The following is a 13,432-nucleotide window of genomic DNA, read 5'->3' as shown; positions in this document are numbered from 1 at the left end:
CTAGTGAGAACCAAGTTCAGTGAGAGGCCCTGTGTCAGGAAATAGGATAGAGACTGATAGAGGAAAACACCCAAGGCCAGCCTTTCACACACACACACACACACACACACACACACACACACACACACACACATGCGCAGAGTAGGCTTGCACACATTCCTGCACACACACATATGTACATATGCATTTCCATACACACTTATATGCACATGAACAGGTACATCTCAGGCAGGGGGTGGCGGTGGCAGAATTTGCTCACTTGCTCTCCAGGGTGCAGGGGAGAGGGAACCTGTCCGTCTCATTACCAGCCAAACCTAGTCAAGCTACTGCGTCATTCAGATAAGGATGCTTTCAATGATGCCGGGTGGAACTAAACTTTATGATCACACGTCTTTGTTACCAGTTCCCTAACCACTGTCTCACGCAAAGTAGGGGGAGGGGCAATAACCGCACGGTAGCAGTTTGCCAGCTTGGAGAATCTTGGATAGGGGACAGTGGCCAAGCCTGACCTTTGGACCATGCAGAGACCCCCAGATGGGAGGGGCTCCAGGGCTGGCATCGCTGTAATTCTGCAGGTGTGGGAGGCGTGGAGGAGCAAGGCCAGTCAGTGTCAAACTCAAGAATGAAACGTGCTGTGGAACAGTGTTCCTTATACAGATCAGACGGCTGCCGGAGGAGTCCAGTTCAGAGACATTTCTAAGACGTGGTTGCCTTTGCTGGGAAGGGAGTGATCTTTCATTTATAAATCCTGCTGTGCTGTTTGGTTTCTTTTTTAATCGTATGTGGGATGGGTGAGATTTGTCTTTAAAGCCAAAAAAATTATAAAAATCCAAATGGAACAACTTGAAAAGCCCCGGTTTGCGACAGCTTGTTGGGGGTTGGGGCGATGGCTCTGTCCGTAGAGGGCTTGCTGAGCAAGCCTGAGGTCCCGACTTTGAATCTCTGGCAAGCCCACAGACAGCTGGTGCAGCGGTTCTTCCCGAGCGGAGACTGGAGGATTCCAGGAGCTTGCTGGCCAGTCCTGCCGAGTCTTAGGACTCCAGGTTCAGTGAATGAAGAAGATAATGGATGTCCACCTCTGGCCTCTGCATGCCCACCCACCATTGTGCAGACCCGTCTCCACAAACGTACATGCTCACATACTGTCTTCCCCCCCTACACACACACACACACACACACACACACACACACACACACACACACACACGAGAGAACTCGGGGTGCGGCACTTGTTGGAGTGGTCTTGAGGCTATCTGCGGGCTCTGTGAGTTTTAACCTGCTCCTGGTGCTCTTGGCACCGTGGGCCTGTTGGTCATCTTAAGGGAGCCCAGCCAGACTGAGTTAGACGGCTTCTCGTGTAAGGACTGCCTAATGCTGTTCTTTTGCTCTGTTGGTTTTACTTATTTTATATTTGGATGTATGAGGCTGACGCCTCCGGGAGCTGTGGGCTGCCTTGACCCTGTCGGCGCTGGGCTGTCTCGCAGGTTGTGACTTCGATCTGATACTTACATATTTGCCTTTGAAACCTGTTGTCCTGTCTGCCCTACTGTGTGGCCCACAGCCGAGGAAGAGGACTTCAGAGGGTCCTTGAGCACTGGGGAAGGCAGCAAGTGCCAGCTGGATGGTGGCTGCTGGGCTACACGGTGCTGGCCCTGCTTCCAGAACAACCACCTGTGCTGACTGGACACTCAAATGGGTATGTCAGCGAGAGGGGACAGAGCCAGGCGTGGGACAGTCCTCAGGAGCTGTGCCCTGCTGGAATGTGAGAGCCTCGTGAGCTGGGGTGTAGGGGTTCTGGGGAGGTGTGGTAGTTCTCACAGTCAGCTGGACACAATGTACAATCACCTTGAAGTGAGTCTCAGTGAGGGGTTGTCTGGATCAGGTTGGCCTATGGGCATTGTCCTGATTATCATAACTGCTGTGGGAGGACCCAGCGCCCTGGGAGCGGCACCATTCCCTGAGTTGGGGTCCTAGCCTGTGTAAGCGTGGGGAAAGTGAGCTGAGCAGCAGACACGGATACATTTCTCCCCACTCTTGACCGGGTCACATGTAGCTGGCTGCTTCCCCCTGCTGCCTCGATGACCGTAACCTGGAATTTTGAGCTATAACGAACCCTATCTCCTGCAAGTGGCTTTTGGGAGAGCATTTGATCACAGCAACAGAAATGATATGAGGACAATCAGGAACTCAGAGAACCGCCCAAGCTTGTCCAGCAGGAGGGGGAGGGGCCATCTGCCGAGGTCACATCTTAGGGGCGTCCAGATGTCAGTAAAGATGAGCCAGCTGTTGGAAGCTGTGTGCAGGGGATGGAAACTTTTAGCTCCGTGCTCAGGGGGTAGCTGAGGCCTAGCAGGAGTCGACTCAGTCTGTTAGGGGGGTTGACAGGCTTGGGATTAGAGTACCAGAGCCCTGGAGCCTCAAGGACAGCTGCTGAAGGTCGCAGGTCACAGGTCCCAAGCTTGGGGTTCTGTGGGGGGTCCAGAGAGAAGGATGGATTGGAACATGGAGAGTTTCTGTTCAGGTTTTGGAAAATCACAGAGACACTGAGGGCTGGTCCCCATGCCCCCTGAGCCCTCTTGGTGAGGCTGGGCCAGGGTGGGGCCATGTCAGACTAGAAAAGGTGCTGGGACATGGACAACCACTTACCTAGTCGTCCAGACGCTCATGACACGTGTGTGAACCAGCAGAGCTAGACAGGACCAAGGGATGAGTACTTGAGAGATGGCACTCAGAACCAGGGCCCGTGGCAAGCTGCCCATGCTTGGACAGAGCAGGCAGTTTTTCCTGTCGCTGGCTTGAGCATGGCTTCTGTGCCCACAGGCACCTCTCTTGCCTCCCCAGCACATTTGGAGCTGAAGCCTAGAATTCCACCATTATGGGCTCATTCCTTTGGCTTGGAATACCAGTGACACCTTAGAGCCCCATTCCTTTGGTGTGGGTGGCAAACACCCCTGTGATTCTTGAGTTGTCACCAGCTCTCAGTGTCCTCTGTGTCTTGATAGGTCAGCAGGACCATCACCCTCTAACTGAACAGCCAGTCAGCATCCACTCACTGTGTCCTATGTCTTGGATACTGCCCTAGCTCTTGGAGGCAAGGATGGTCTAGATGCTGCATCCCACTTTTGGGGTGGTGGTGGAGGAGGAGGTGGTGGAGGGGGGAGTCAGGAGAGAAGGTATGAGGGCGGAGACTGTGAGCCTGCCAAGGGAGGAAGCACAGGGAACATGGGTGGTGACGTGTGTCCTTGGGCAAGTCACTCTGACGGGGGCTCTGTGCAGGTCAGTTGCTGGCTCTCAGAGAGGCTTGGTACAGACTTCCCCAAATGGAAACAGGGACTGACTGGGTAAAGGACGCCCCTTAGAGATGCCCGAGGGTACAGGGAATGTCAGATAGTCCAAGCTCAGAGCAGCCGGGTAGAAAGCGTGAGACTGACCTCAGGCTACCAAGAGCAGGGGGTAGCCTGGCCAGGCCAGATTCTGGGGACTTGGGTCTGAGAAATGGATGCCTTCTGGCCGCAGTGACCGAGGCCTGGGAGAGACAGAGAAGAGGAGGTGGGGTCTCAGGCGGACAACTCCATGTCTCTGTTCTACCCTGGCTCTGGGTGGAACTTTCTGCTACAGCTTGAGCCTGGTTGGAGCTAGGCTTCAGTCTGCATGCCCAGAGCACTACGGCCAGCCTGCAGGAGCCAGCCTGGAATGGCAGATTTTTGGTGTGTGTGTATGTACAGTCATACATTATGTGCACACACATGTTACCTACACGTGGAGGCCAGGGGTCAAAATCAGGTGTCTTCCTCAATCACTTTTTACCTTGAGTTTCAAGACAGTATCTCCCACTGAACCCAGAGCTCCTTGACTCTGCTTGTCTGGCCAGCTAGCAAGCCACAGGTATCCACCTGTCTCCACCAGGGGTTAGAAGCATGCACCACCATGCCTGATTTTTGTACATGGGTTCTGGGGGTCATAACACATATCCTCATGTTTACAGGGTTTGCTGGTTAATATTAACTGTCAACTTGACTTAGCCAACTCCAGGCACCTGGAAGGAGAGTTTCAATTAAGCAGTTCTCTAGAACAGGTTGGCCTATGGGCATGTCTGTGTGGTATTATCTTGCATGTTAATTGATGTAAGAAGACACTGTGGGCAGTATCATTCCCTGTTGGGGAGCCCTGGTCTAAAAGAGCAAAGGGTACTGACAGAGTTGCAAGCTGGCAACCTGGGTGCGCCGGTTTGACTCTGCTCTCGACTCTGGGTGTGCTATGACTAGCTGCCTTGATGTCCTGCAGTGATGACTGGAACCTGGAACTGTAAGCTAACACAAACCCAGGTAGCTTTGGGTCAGGTCGCTTCGTCACAGGAGCGTTAAGGAAACTATTGCACGTGACAGGACAGGTGCTTTACCAATTGTGCCAGCGTCCCAACCCCCACAAGGCTTATTAAACATGGGACCTGTGCTGCGTCCTGACTCCGCAGGACCAGGACCAGGCAAGTTGGTGTTTCTGCCAACTTTGGGTGCTGCTGATACTGTTTGACTTTGTTGGCTCTTGACCAGGAGGGAAGGGCCTAAGATTCACCTAGTGCTGGGGCCGGGTGGTTTATGGTCTGGGTGGGGCAATGCTGTTCACCCACACAGAGTAAGCTCCCCTTGAGGTCATCTGGGGAGGACCCAGAATCCTTCAACTATCCAAGGGGCCAGAGTCATTGCTAACCGAGTAGATGGGCAGAGACACACAGGCTCCTAGGTATGCCAGCTCAGAATGACTGACAGCTCACAGGAGTGATTGACAGGGATGCTGCAACAGAAAGACCCAGTGTAGATGGTGCCCTCAGAAGAGCGAGGGTCTCTCAGAACCCCAACACTGAGCGGGTAGAGGCAGTTGGAGGCCAGCTTGAGCTACATAAGACTGTCTCAAAAACAAAGGCATGCTGGGAGCTGGCCTTTCATGGAGTTCAAGAACTGTGTTCGCTTATTCTGTCCTGATAGTTCTAGAAAACAATCCCATGATCCCTCGTTGTATGGACAGGAGAAGAGAGGCTAGAGGGGTTATATGACCAGCCTGGGGTCCCACTGCTGAATTAGTGCTCTCAGCGTGGCTGTCTGCCCGGAGACAGCTCTCCTTAACTACTGTGCTGAACCACTCACTAAGGCACACTCGGGACATCGAATGTGTTCAGGAAAGGCAAGTGTTTCCTTTAAGACGCTGGCAGGCCCCATCTGCACAGAGCCTGCTTTGAGCCCGGCAGCTGAGTTTTTCCAGGCCGTTTGTTAATAGCATGGTTCTTGCCTGTTTGCAAAGGGGAAGTGGAGAGCTGGGGATGTGGCCAGTGGGTAGGGTGCTCATTGAGAACGTGTGAAGCCTTGGGTTCGATCCCTGGCAGTGCAGGAAAACCAGGTATGGCAGTACATGTGGTCACCCTAGCACTCAGGAGGCCCGGCAAGAGGACCAGAAGTTCAAGGTTATCCTTGGGTTTGTAGTGAGTTCTAGGCAACCCTGGGATGCTTATCTTGAGACCTGTCTGAAGGGGTTGGGGGAGAGGGCAGGAAAGGGAGTCAAGGCTCAGGGAGGCACACTACCTACACAGGCTTGTTGCTGGAGTTTTCTCCATTCCCGCCCGGACCCGCAGCCACTCAGACCCAGATACACACACAGACGCTTATATTATTTAAACTGTTTGGCCTAATGGCTGAGGCTTCTTCCTTTTTTTTTTTTTTTTTTTCTGGTTTTTTGAGACAGGGTTTCTCTGTGTAGCTTTGCGCCTTTCCTGGAACTCACTTGGTAGCCCAGGCTGGCCTCGAACTCACAAAGATCCGCCTGCCTCTGCCTCCCGAGTGATGGGATTAAAGGCGTGCGCCACCACCGCCCGGCCCTATCTAGTTCTTATATCTTAAATTAATCCATATCTATTAATCTGTAAGTTGCCATGTGGCTCGTGGCTTACCTGTGCTTTACATCTAACTTCTTATGGCGGCAGCTGGCAGCATCCCCTGATTCAGCCTTCCACTTCCCAGAATCCTCCTCTCTGCTCATCCCGCCTACACTATACTTCCTGCCTGGCTACTGGCCAATCAGCATTTTATTTATCAATCAATCAGAGCACACATCCACAGCACAGGCTGGTGTTGCCGGAGCTTGACCTGGGCCACTCCCCTCAGAGCCTGTGTCCTTCCTGACTTCTTCGCTGCCTTGCAGGCCTGCCAGAGCAGCTGGGGGCCCTCTTTACCCTTCTTGTTCCCTGTGGCCTGCTGGCTTCCTGCAGTCAGAGCTGGGAATGCTGCTGAACTCACCATCCATGGTGGTCCAATCCCGTACTCATATGCAGGAGCCCAGTCTGGGAGTCCAGGTTGGGCTGAGTGCCTCTGGGTGGGAGGCAGGATGGGAGGCAGGGAGAGAGATCTCCCCGGAGAGAGACAGAGACTTGGAGCTGTGTGCTGCTTTCTACTATCGACCACCCGGGGCCCTAGCTCTCACATGCCTTTAGATCGTGCTGGGCCCAGATTGGCCTAGTACCACTTACGGTGTCAGGGAACAAGCGCAACTGCCCATGGACACCTCTAGAGCACCCGAAGCATCCAGAAACCCAGAGCCCTATGGATTGCCATTCTGAGCACCCCTGTCTGGTTATTACACCTGCCTGACCCCTTCTAGGCTACCCTGCTTTCCAGAGGGTGGTTGAAATCCAAACGCATGGGCCACTGATGGCCTGTGGGTGGGTGTGCCTGGCTCACACTCAGGCCTGGAGGGAGCAGGAACGCTCTGATAGAAGTGGGCCCAGAGGTCCTTTGATTTCTATCAAGGCGGGAGCTGCCTGAACAGGCTGGGGTAATAACGGCGTAGGCTGGGGGCTTGGAAAAGGCAGGAAGGGAGAGCCAGGACCAGAAGTTCATACTGTGGGTCCCCACCGTGCTAGCCCAGAGCCTGTTGGGGAGGGAGGGTGGATTCCATAATGCACTCTAGTGCGGTGGGACTGTGTTCCAGGGCCCGCCAAGCTGTTCTCTCCTTTCAGTGATCCCGAAGGAGCACTGGACCAGGGAGACCTGAAAGGGCTGGGCTAGAGGACCGAGAGGAGTGAGGTGGGAGCTGGGCCGAGAAGTGCTACACTAGAGAACGTCAGTCCTTCTGTCTACCCCCAGCCAGTCACCCAGCGTATGCTCACCCGCTCTCCTACTCACTCCCCATCTGCTTGCCCCCCACTTACCTTCCCAGCCATCCACTAATATGCCCATTTATCCACCCACCCATCCACCCACCCACCCACCCACCCACCCACCCATCCATCCATCCACCCGCCCACCATTCTTCCACCCACTCATCTACCCACTCGCTGGTCTAACGCGCTTCTCTTTGTTGGCTGCCTTCTATGTCATCACCGCTTCTCATCCAGGTGGTTTCTCAGGGTAGTTTCTGCCACACCAGCCACCCCTTCTTCCTTCCTCTACCCTTGCCCTAAATGCTGGGATCGGAGGTGTGAGCCACCATGCCTGACATCCCCTCACTTTTTTCTGATCTCCATTCTCTTTCCCTCTCCCTGCCCCTCCCTTTTTAAAACACATGCATGCATGAGCACACACACACACACACACACACACACACACACACACACACACACACACACACAGACACACACACACACACACACACACACACACACACACACACACACACAAATACTGGCTCCTGGCCCTTCAGACTACTTTCCCGTGAGTCTTCTTGTCCCTCTTCGTGACTCTCTTGGCGACTGCCAGCTCCTTGACCCCGAGTCACGGCTGCTTCTAATTCCGTATGCTTTTCTTGAAGCTTCATTTGAGGATGTCACTCCGAACATCTTTCTCGGGCCAATAGTAAAGTTGCTGGAGAATGTCTGGTGTGGGTCTAGGGTGGGGGGAAGAGAGAGTTGCGTGTGATACAGCCAAAGAAGGATAGGATTGCTTTCTGGGGCTGGTGCCATCTCTGTGACCTGGGAACAAGTCATTTGACCTCTGACTCTCAGTGTCTTTATTTGCCATGAAACAACATAGAAAGTTATCCGCATGGTGCAGTGCTGTGGCAGATGCTCCTTTGGTACCTGGCGTGTGGTTGGTCAGTAGGTGATGGTTCCCTTCCCCTCCGCTCACATCCATTGGTGTGAAGGTGCTTCAGGGCCACCTTGTTTAGATGGACCCAGCCAAGCCACACAATTCTTGCCAGGACAAGGTCACCTAAGCCAGGACAGGGCAGGTGAACAGCAAAAGCAGCTTCTGGCTTCTGTTCTCTCCTGGATCACCCCATGGGTCACTGGGCCCCAAGTCTCCAGGGAGGGACAACATAAAAGATAACCCACTGGGCCGCAGGCAGGTAGCATGGCAGATGCCTTGCTGTGGCCCTGTTAACTTGGGTTCTGTAGCTGAGTGACCAGATGGCTAGTTGTCAACTCACAGGGCCCGTGAAAGTCCGCCGAGCACAAGGAGATAGCAGGAGGTGAGCGCAGCAGGCTGGACTCCAGGGGGTGCCCGGTGCTGGGGGCCACAGGCATTTAGTCAACTGAATTCCCACCACTGTCTCCCCGACTGCATTTATTACCTATTAAATAATTATCTCATTTGGAAAGTGTTTCTTAATCTAGGGCAAACTCCACCCCCTGGGGCCAAGGTTTTGCAATGTGCTGTCTCCTGCCCGAGCTAACCAGGCTGTGGCGGGACCATGATGTGCTCGTCCTGGCGAGGGGCCTAATCCTAAAGCAGGCCTTCTGGAAGCACCTCAGGGCTGGGCATGCCTTTCTGTACCTAAGAAGTCCTGGCTGAGGGAACATCACCAAGACTTTCTCCTCTCCTCTCCTCTCCTCTCCTCTCCTCTCCTCTCCTCTCCTCTCCTCTCCTCTCCTCTCCTCTCCTCTCCTCTCCTCTCCTCTCCTTTTCTCTCCTCTCCTCCCTCTCCTCCCCTGGCTCTCCCCTCCCCTCCCCTTCCCTTCCCTCTCCTCTGCTCCCCTCTCTTCTCTTTTCCCCTCCTCTCCTTTCATTGTGTCTTAATGTAGCCCAGGATAGACTCAAATCAGCCCAAGGATAACCTTAAACTTCTGACTCTTCTGCTTCTACCCCCCAAGTGCTGGAATTATATTCATTAACAAGATATCCCCACCCCACCCCCTTTCTTGTCTCATGTAGCCAAGGCTGGCTCCAAATTCTTTACTTAGCTAAGGAGGAACTTCCGATCCCCTTCCCCAAACCCTTGAGTGCTGAGATTGCGAGCGTGCATACTCATGCCTGGTTTATAAGATGTTGGGGATTGAACCTAGGGCTTCAGGAATGCTCGGCAAGCGCTCTACTAACTGAGCTACATCCTAACTCAGGACTTTCCTCGGTAGTCTTCTGGAGGAAATTGTCCAGGGCTCCGCTTCTGCTGGCATTTGCTCTTGTCTGGAACTTGACCACAGGATTCCCCAAATACCCATGGATGGATGAGACACGGCGGGGCCTTTGGCACAGGGTGGAGCTCTGCATTCAGCTCAGCCTGCTGCATCATTTCTGTCTTGTGACGTCAATGGCATCCACACTGACCCTTTCCTTGTAGGATACCAGAACAAGGAAGCTGTGTTGAGGGAGTACAGCTCAGCCTTACAGTGCCCCACTACAAGTGAATTCCCTTCTGTCACTAGAAAGTTCTAGGAGGAGCTGATGAGCTGGCTCAGTGGGTGAATGCACTTGCTGCCGAGCCCAAGGACCTGAATTAGAGTTTCTGGATCCGTATGATAGAAGAGAACCAAAACCTACAAGTGTCCTCTGACCTTCATATCCACCCCCCCTTCCAAATAAATAAATGTAATACAATAAAACTCCCCTTTGTAAAGCACTTATCTTATATTTCAGCATTTGGGGGCTGAGGCAGGAGACTGGGATTTCTGCAAGTTTGAGGCCAGACTGGGCTATATGGTGAGTTCCAGGTCAGCCAGGGACGTAGAGTAAGACCCTGTCTTTAAAAAGAAAGTGGGAGAGCTAGACCTGCCCCTCATCAGCTGCAGCACCTGGGAGAGTGGCCCTTATGTCATGTATGTCTGGGCAAAAAAGAAACAGGAAAGCTGGTCCTGAAGGTGTAGGTGTGGGCCATCAGACCCTGGGGCCATGAAAGCAGAACTGGTCCCACCCCTTGCTCATCCCTGCAAAGGGTAAACTCACCAAGGCAATGAAGGAGGGCTCACCCTGGCGGTGAGGACCAAGGAGAGCTAGCAGGCTGACCAACCCTGCCCAGGCCCAGAACCAGGGCTATGAGTTGGCCCACCCCAACATCCACCCCACCTATGATCTGCTGGAGCACATGAAGAGACGGATCCTGCAGACCCAAAGCTGCAGGATCTCCAAGACACAGGTCAACAGCAGGATAGCCAAGAGGAGTCCCATGAAGGCCCAGCACTGATAGTGTAGCAGACACCAGAGGCCTCGAACCTGACCAGTGACTCTGCAATGAACACCTGCAAGTAAAGATACGTGGACAAAAGGTTTACTACGTCACTTACTATGTCAGACTACAGCTTTCATGATGAGATTCCCCCCTCCCTTTTTTTCTTTTCTTTTTTCTCTTAAATTTTATTGGAGGTTAGCAGCAAGGGCAGATGAATGCAGAATGAATGGGATCGAGATGTATGATGTGGAAGACACAAAGAATAAATTAAAAAGAAGTTTAAAAAAAAAGAGAGAGAGCTGGAACAGACGGCTCAGCATGGAAAACACACGGCACTCATCCAGCAAGTGTAATGGCCTGAGCTCTGTCCCTAGAACCACCTAAAGGTTAGAGAGGAAACTCCAAAGAGTCATCCTGTGACCTCCGCAGTGCGCATCACATGCCCCTCCCATCACACACATTGATCATAAACCAGATTAAAATCTAAAGTAATTTTAAGTTATAAAGACTCCGTAGCACTGATGTAAATAGTTCTGAACGCACAGAAGCCCACTCTCCGCCCCATCCTGTCTACTCCCGGAGTCCCTCAGGTCCCAGCTTATCTAACATGGGTCCTTCCATGTCTATCTCCACAGTCCCTCTCTCTGTGTCACTGTCACTTCTGAAATACCCAGGCTAGGCTCCAGAGCTGGCTGCACTCGAGCTGGCTGCCAGCATCCATTTCAGAAGCTCCAAGAGCCCCTAGAGAATTGACCCTCAGTTAGCATCTTGGGAGTCAGGCCTCAGGAGTAGCTAAAGTGGCTTGGCTACCATCAGGACCACTGTGGGAGAATGGCTAGCTTGAAGGATAATGGCAGAGCATCATAGGACACACCCCCTCCTCCTCTTCACCCTCCCCCAAACCAAACCCCCAGGCCAGAAGAGCATTTTAAGCACCTGTTGGTTCAAAGTGCATGAAGGACCCGTTGGTCACTTGTTCACGCTGGAGAAGGCTCCTGTGAGGAAAAGCATTGTGTAAGCATTATGGGAGCCTGGTCCTGGCTTCATTGTCAATAGGGAGTTGTAGAAGGCTCTGGAGCACCGAGGGGTGGCCCAAGTAAGAGACTTAGTGGGGTGAGGAATGAGTCTGGCTCAGGCATCTGGATCACTCCGCTTCACAGGTAGGAGGGTTAGCATACGGGCTCACGTGAAGGGACCGGTCCTGCAGACCCAAAGCTGCAGGATCTCCACAACATGGGGCAACAAGAGGAGACCCAGTGAAGGAATTGAGACATTCAGATAACTCACGACAGCTTCTGGTACAACCCCTGCACACAACTGTGAGGGGACGGACGGACGGACAAAATAGACGAAAAGTGGCTTGAGAAGGATGAGGCCTGTCTGTCACCACCAGACCTTTAAACACTGCTGGTCACAGTGGCCAATTATTGCGCAATCACAGGGCCAGGGCTTATTTCAGCTTCTCTATCAGGGAGGCCTCCTTATCCATTTACAAGATAAGGAATCCTGAGGGTCCTGGGAGAGAAGGCTAAATCCCATCAAGGGATGCCTGTCCTCTTGCAACTCCGGAGAGAACAAGCCGTGGCTGCTGGGAGAAGCAGGGTCCTGGTGGCTCTGTGGAGGTACCTGTGGTGACATTGCCCTTGGCCAGGACTTCTGTCCCTGGGTGCTGGCGAGCGGGAGATAGGAGGTCTGAAGGCTGGCCTCTCACACTGGAGGACAAACCTCCAATGTCCCTTTGAGATATGGGCTCTTGGTCACCGCTGTGTATGCCAGCACAGTGCCCTGGGAGCCTCTAGGGCCTCTCCTGCTTCTGCTTCCCATTTGCTATAGGAAGCATTGGGAAACAGACATGCAACTTCCACATCTGACTTTCTGTGGGTTTTGGGGATCCGAACTCAGGTCCTTACACTTGCAGGGCAAGCCACTTACCCACCATCTCCCCAGCGTCCTTGGCTCACTCTCAAACACAAAGAAAATAGGGAAGCGAGTCTAGTCTGTGCCCGGCCCTCCTGAGGTGTGTGGATGGATGTAGTGGTTCACTGACTGTCACAGAGAGAATGAGTTCCTCCTGCCTTCCTGACCTCTCCAGGCCCAGGCCTGCTGAGCCAAGCCCTTTTGTTAAAACAGATGAAAAAGGCATCTCTCTGCTAGACCTGCAGGCCACGGGCCACCCGCTGAGGAAAGGTGGCTCCCCGCCTGCTCAGTAAGCGCTGGGCTTGGCGCTGGCTGGCTCCCCTCCTGGACTCATTACCACCTGACCGACGCGGAACTGCAGAGCTGAGCAGGATGTATCTGCAGGCGCTGGCTGCTCGGCAGATTTCAATGAAGACGATCGCTTGTCATTTTTTATTAATGAGCAAGTGCCTGATTCATTATACATCTGAGGGGTGAGTCACCCCAGATGGGGAGGAGGGACCCAGGCGTGTGCAACCGCCAAGGAAGGGGTGACACAGTCTCCATGTGGGAGTCTCTAATTCCCATTGCTTCCCAGTGGAGACACACAGGCTGAATGAAGCAGGCACCTGGGTTAGGCCAGCAAGGCTCCCCGAGACCTGCTGCACAAGTGTGCCGCCTTTCGACACCGCCATGCCGACCCTGTCATCTCCAGAGTTCATATTTGAGAGCTGCACAGTTGAGTTGAAACAAAAACAACTCCGGGCTAGAGAGGTGACTCAGTGGGTGGAGCTTGCTGCTCAAGCATGTGGGCGTGAGTTCGGATCCCCAGCACCCACATAAAAAGCCAGATGTGGTGGTGCATGCCTGTAATCTTAGAGCTGGAGGGTAGAGACAAGAGGACCGGCCAGCCAGTCTAGCCAAGTGGAGAGCTCCGGGCTCAACAAGGAGAGACACTGTCTCAAAAACTAAGGTAGAGAAGTGGTTGATTTAGGAAGACACCCGACAGCAAATTCTGGTTTCCTCATGCCGGCACATACACGCAATTCCAAGCATCCCTGTGTCCTCATCTGTACACTATGCAGGCACCTGAGTGCCATTCTAAGAGTTAGAAGCCCTTCTTTCATGTCCACCCTGAGCCGAGCCCTTAACACACAGGTGGAAGTGT

General features: G+C 53.3%; 1 protein-coding gene and 1 long non-coding RNA gene across 2 annotated transcripts in view; one reads left to right on the top strand and one right to left on the bottom strand.

Annotated features, from left to right (window-relative positions):
• The window catches only part of Gli2 (GLI family zinc finger 2), a 239,491-nt gene that overhangs the window by 107,919 nt on the left and 118,140 nt on the right, over positions 1–13,432 (top strand). The window lies entirely within an intron of this gene.
• On the bottom strand, positions 2,188–2,911 carry LOC143267764 (uncharacterized). The gene is made up of 2 exons (XR_013043193.1): positions 2,647–2,911; positions 2,188–2,467 (listed from the first exon to the last, which is right to left on the bottom strand). It is a non-coding gene; the product is annotated as an uncharacterized LOC143267764 (long non-coding RNA).

The sequence above is a fragment of the Peromyscus maniculatus genome, chromosome 11 (assembly GCF_049852395.1).
Source record: "Peromyscus maniculatus bairdii isolate BWxNUB_F1_BW_parent chromosome 11, HU_Pman_BW_mat_3.1, whole genome shotgun sequence".
Classification (NCBI taxonomy): domain Eukaryota; kingdom Metazoa; phylum Chordata; class Mammalia; order Rodentia; family Cricetidae; genus Peromyscus; species Peromyscus maniculatus.
This window is presented reverse-complemented; position numbering and strand designations above follow the sequence as displayed.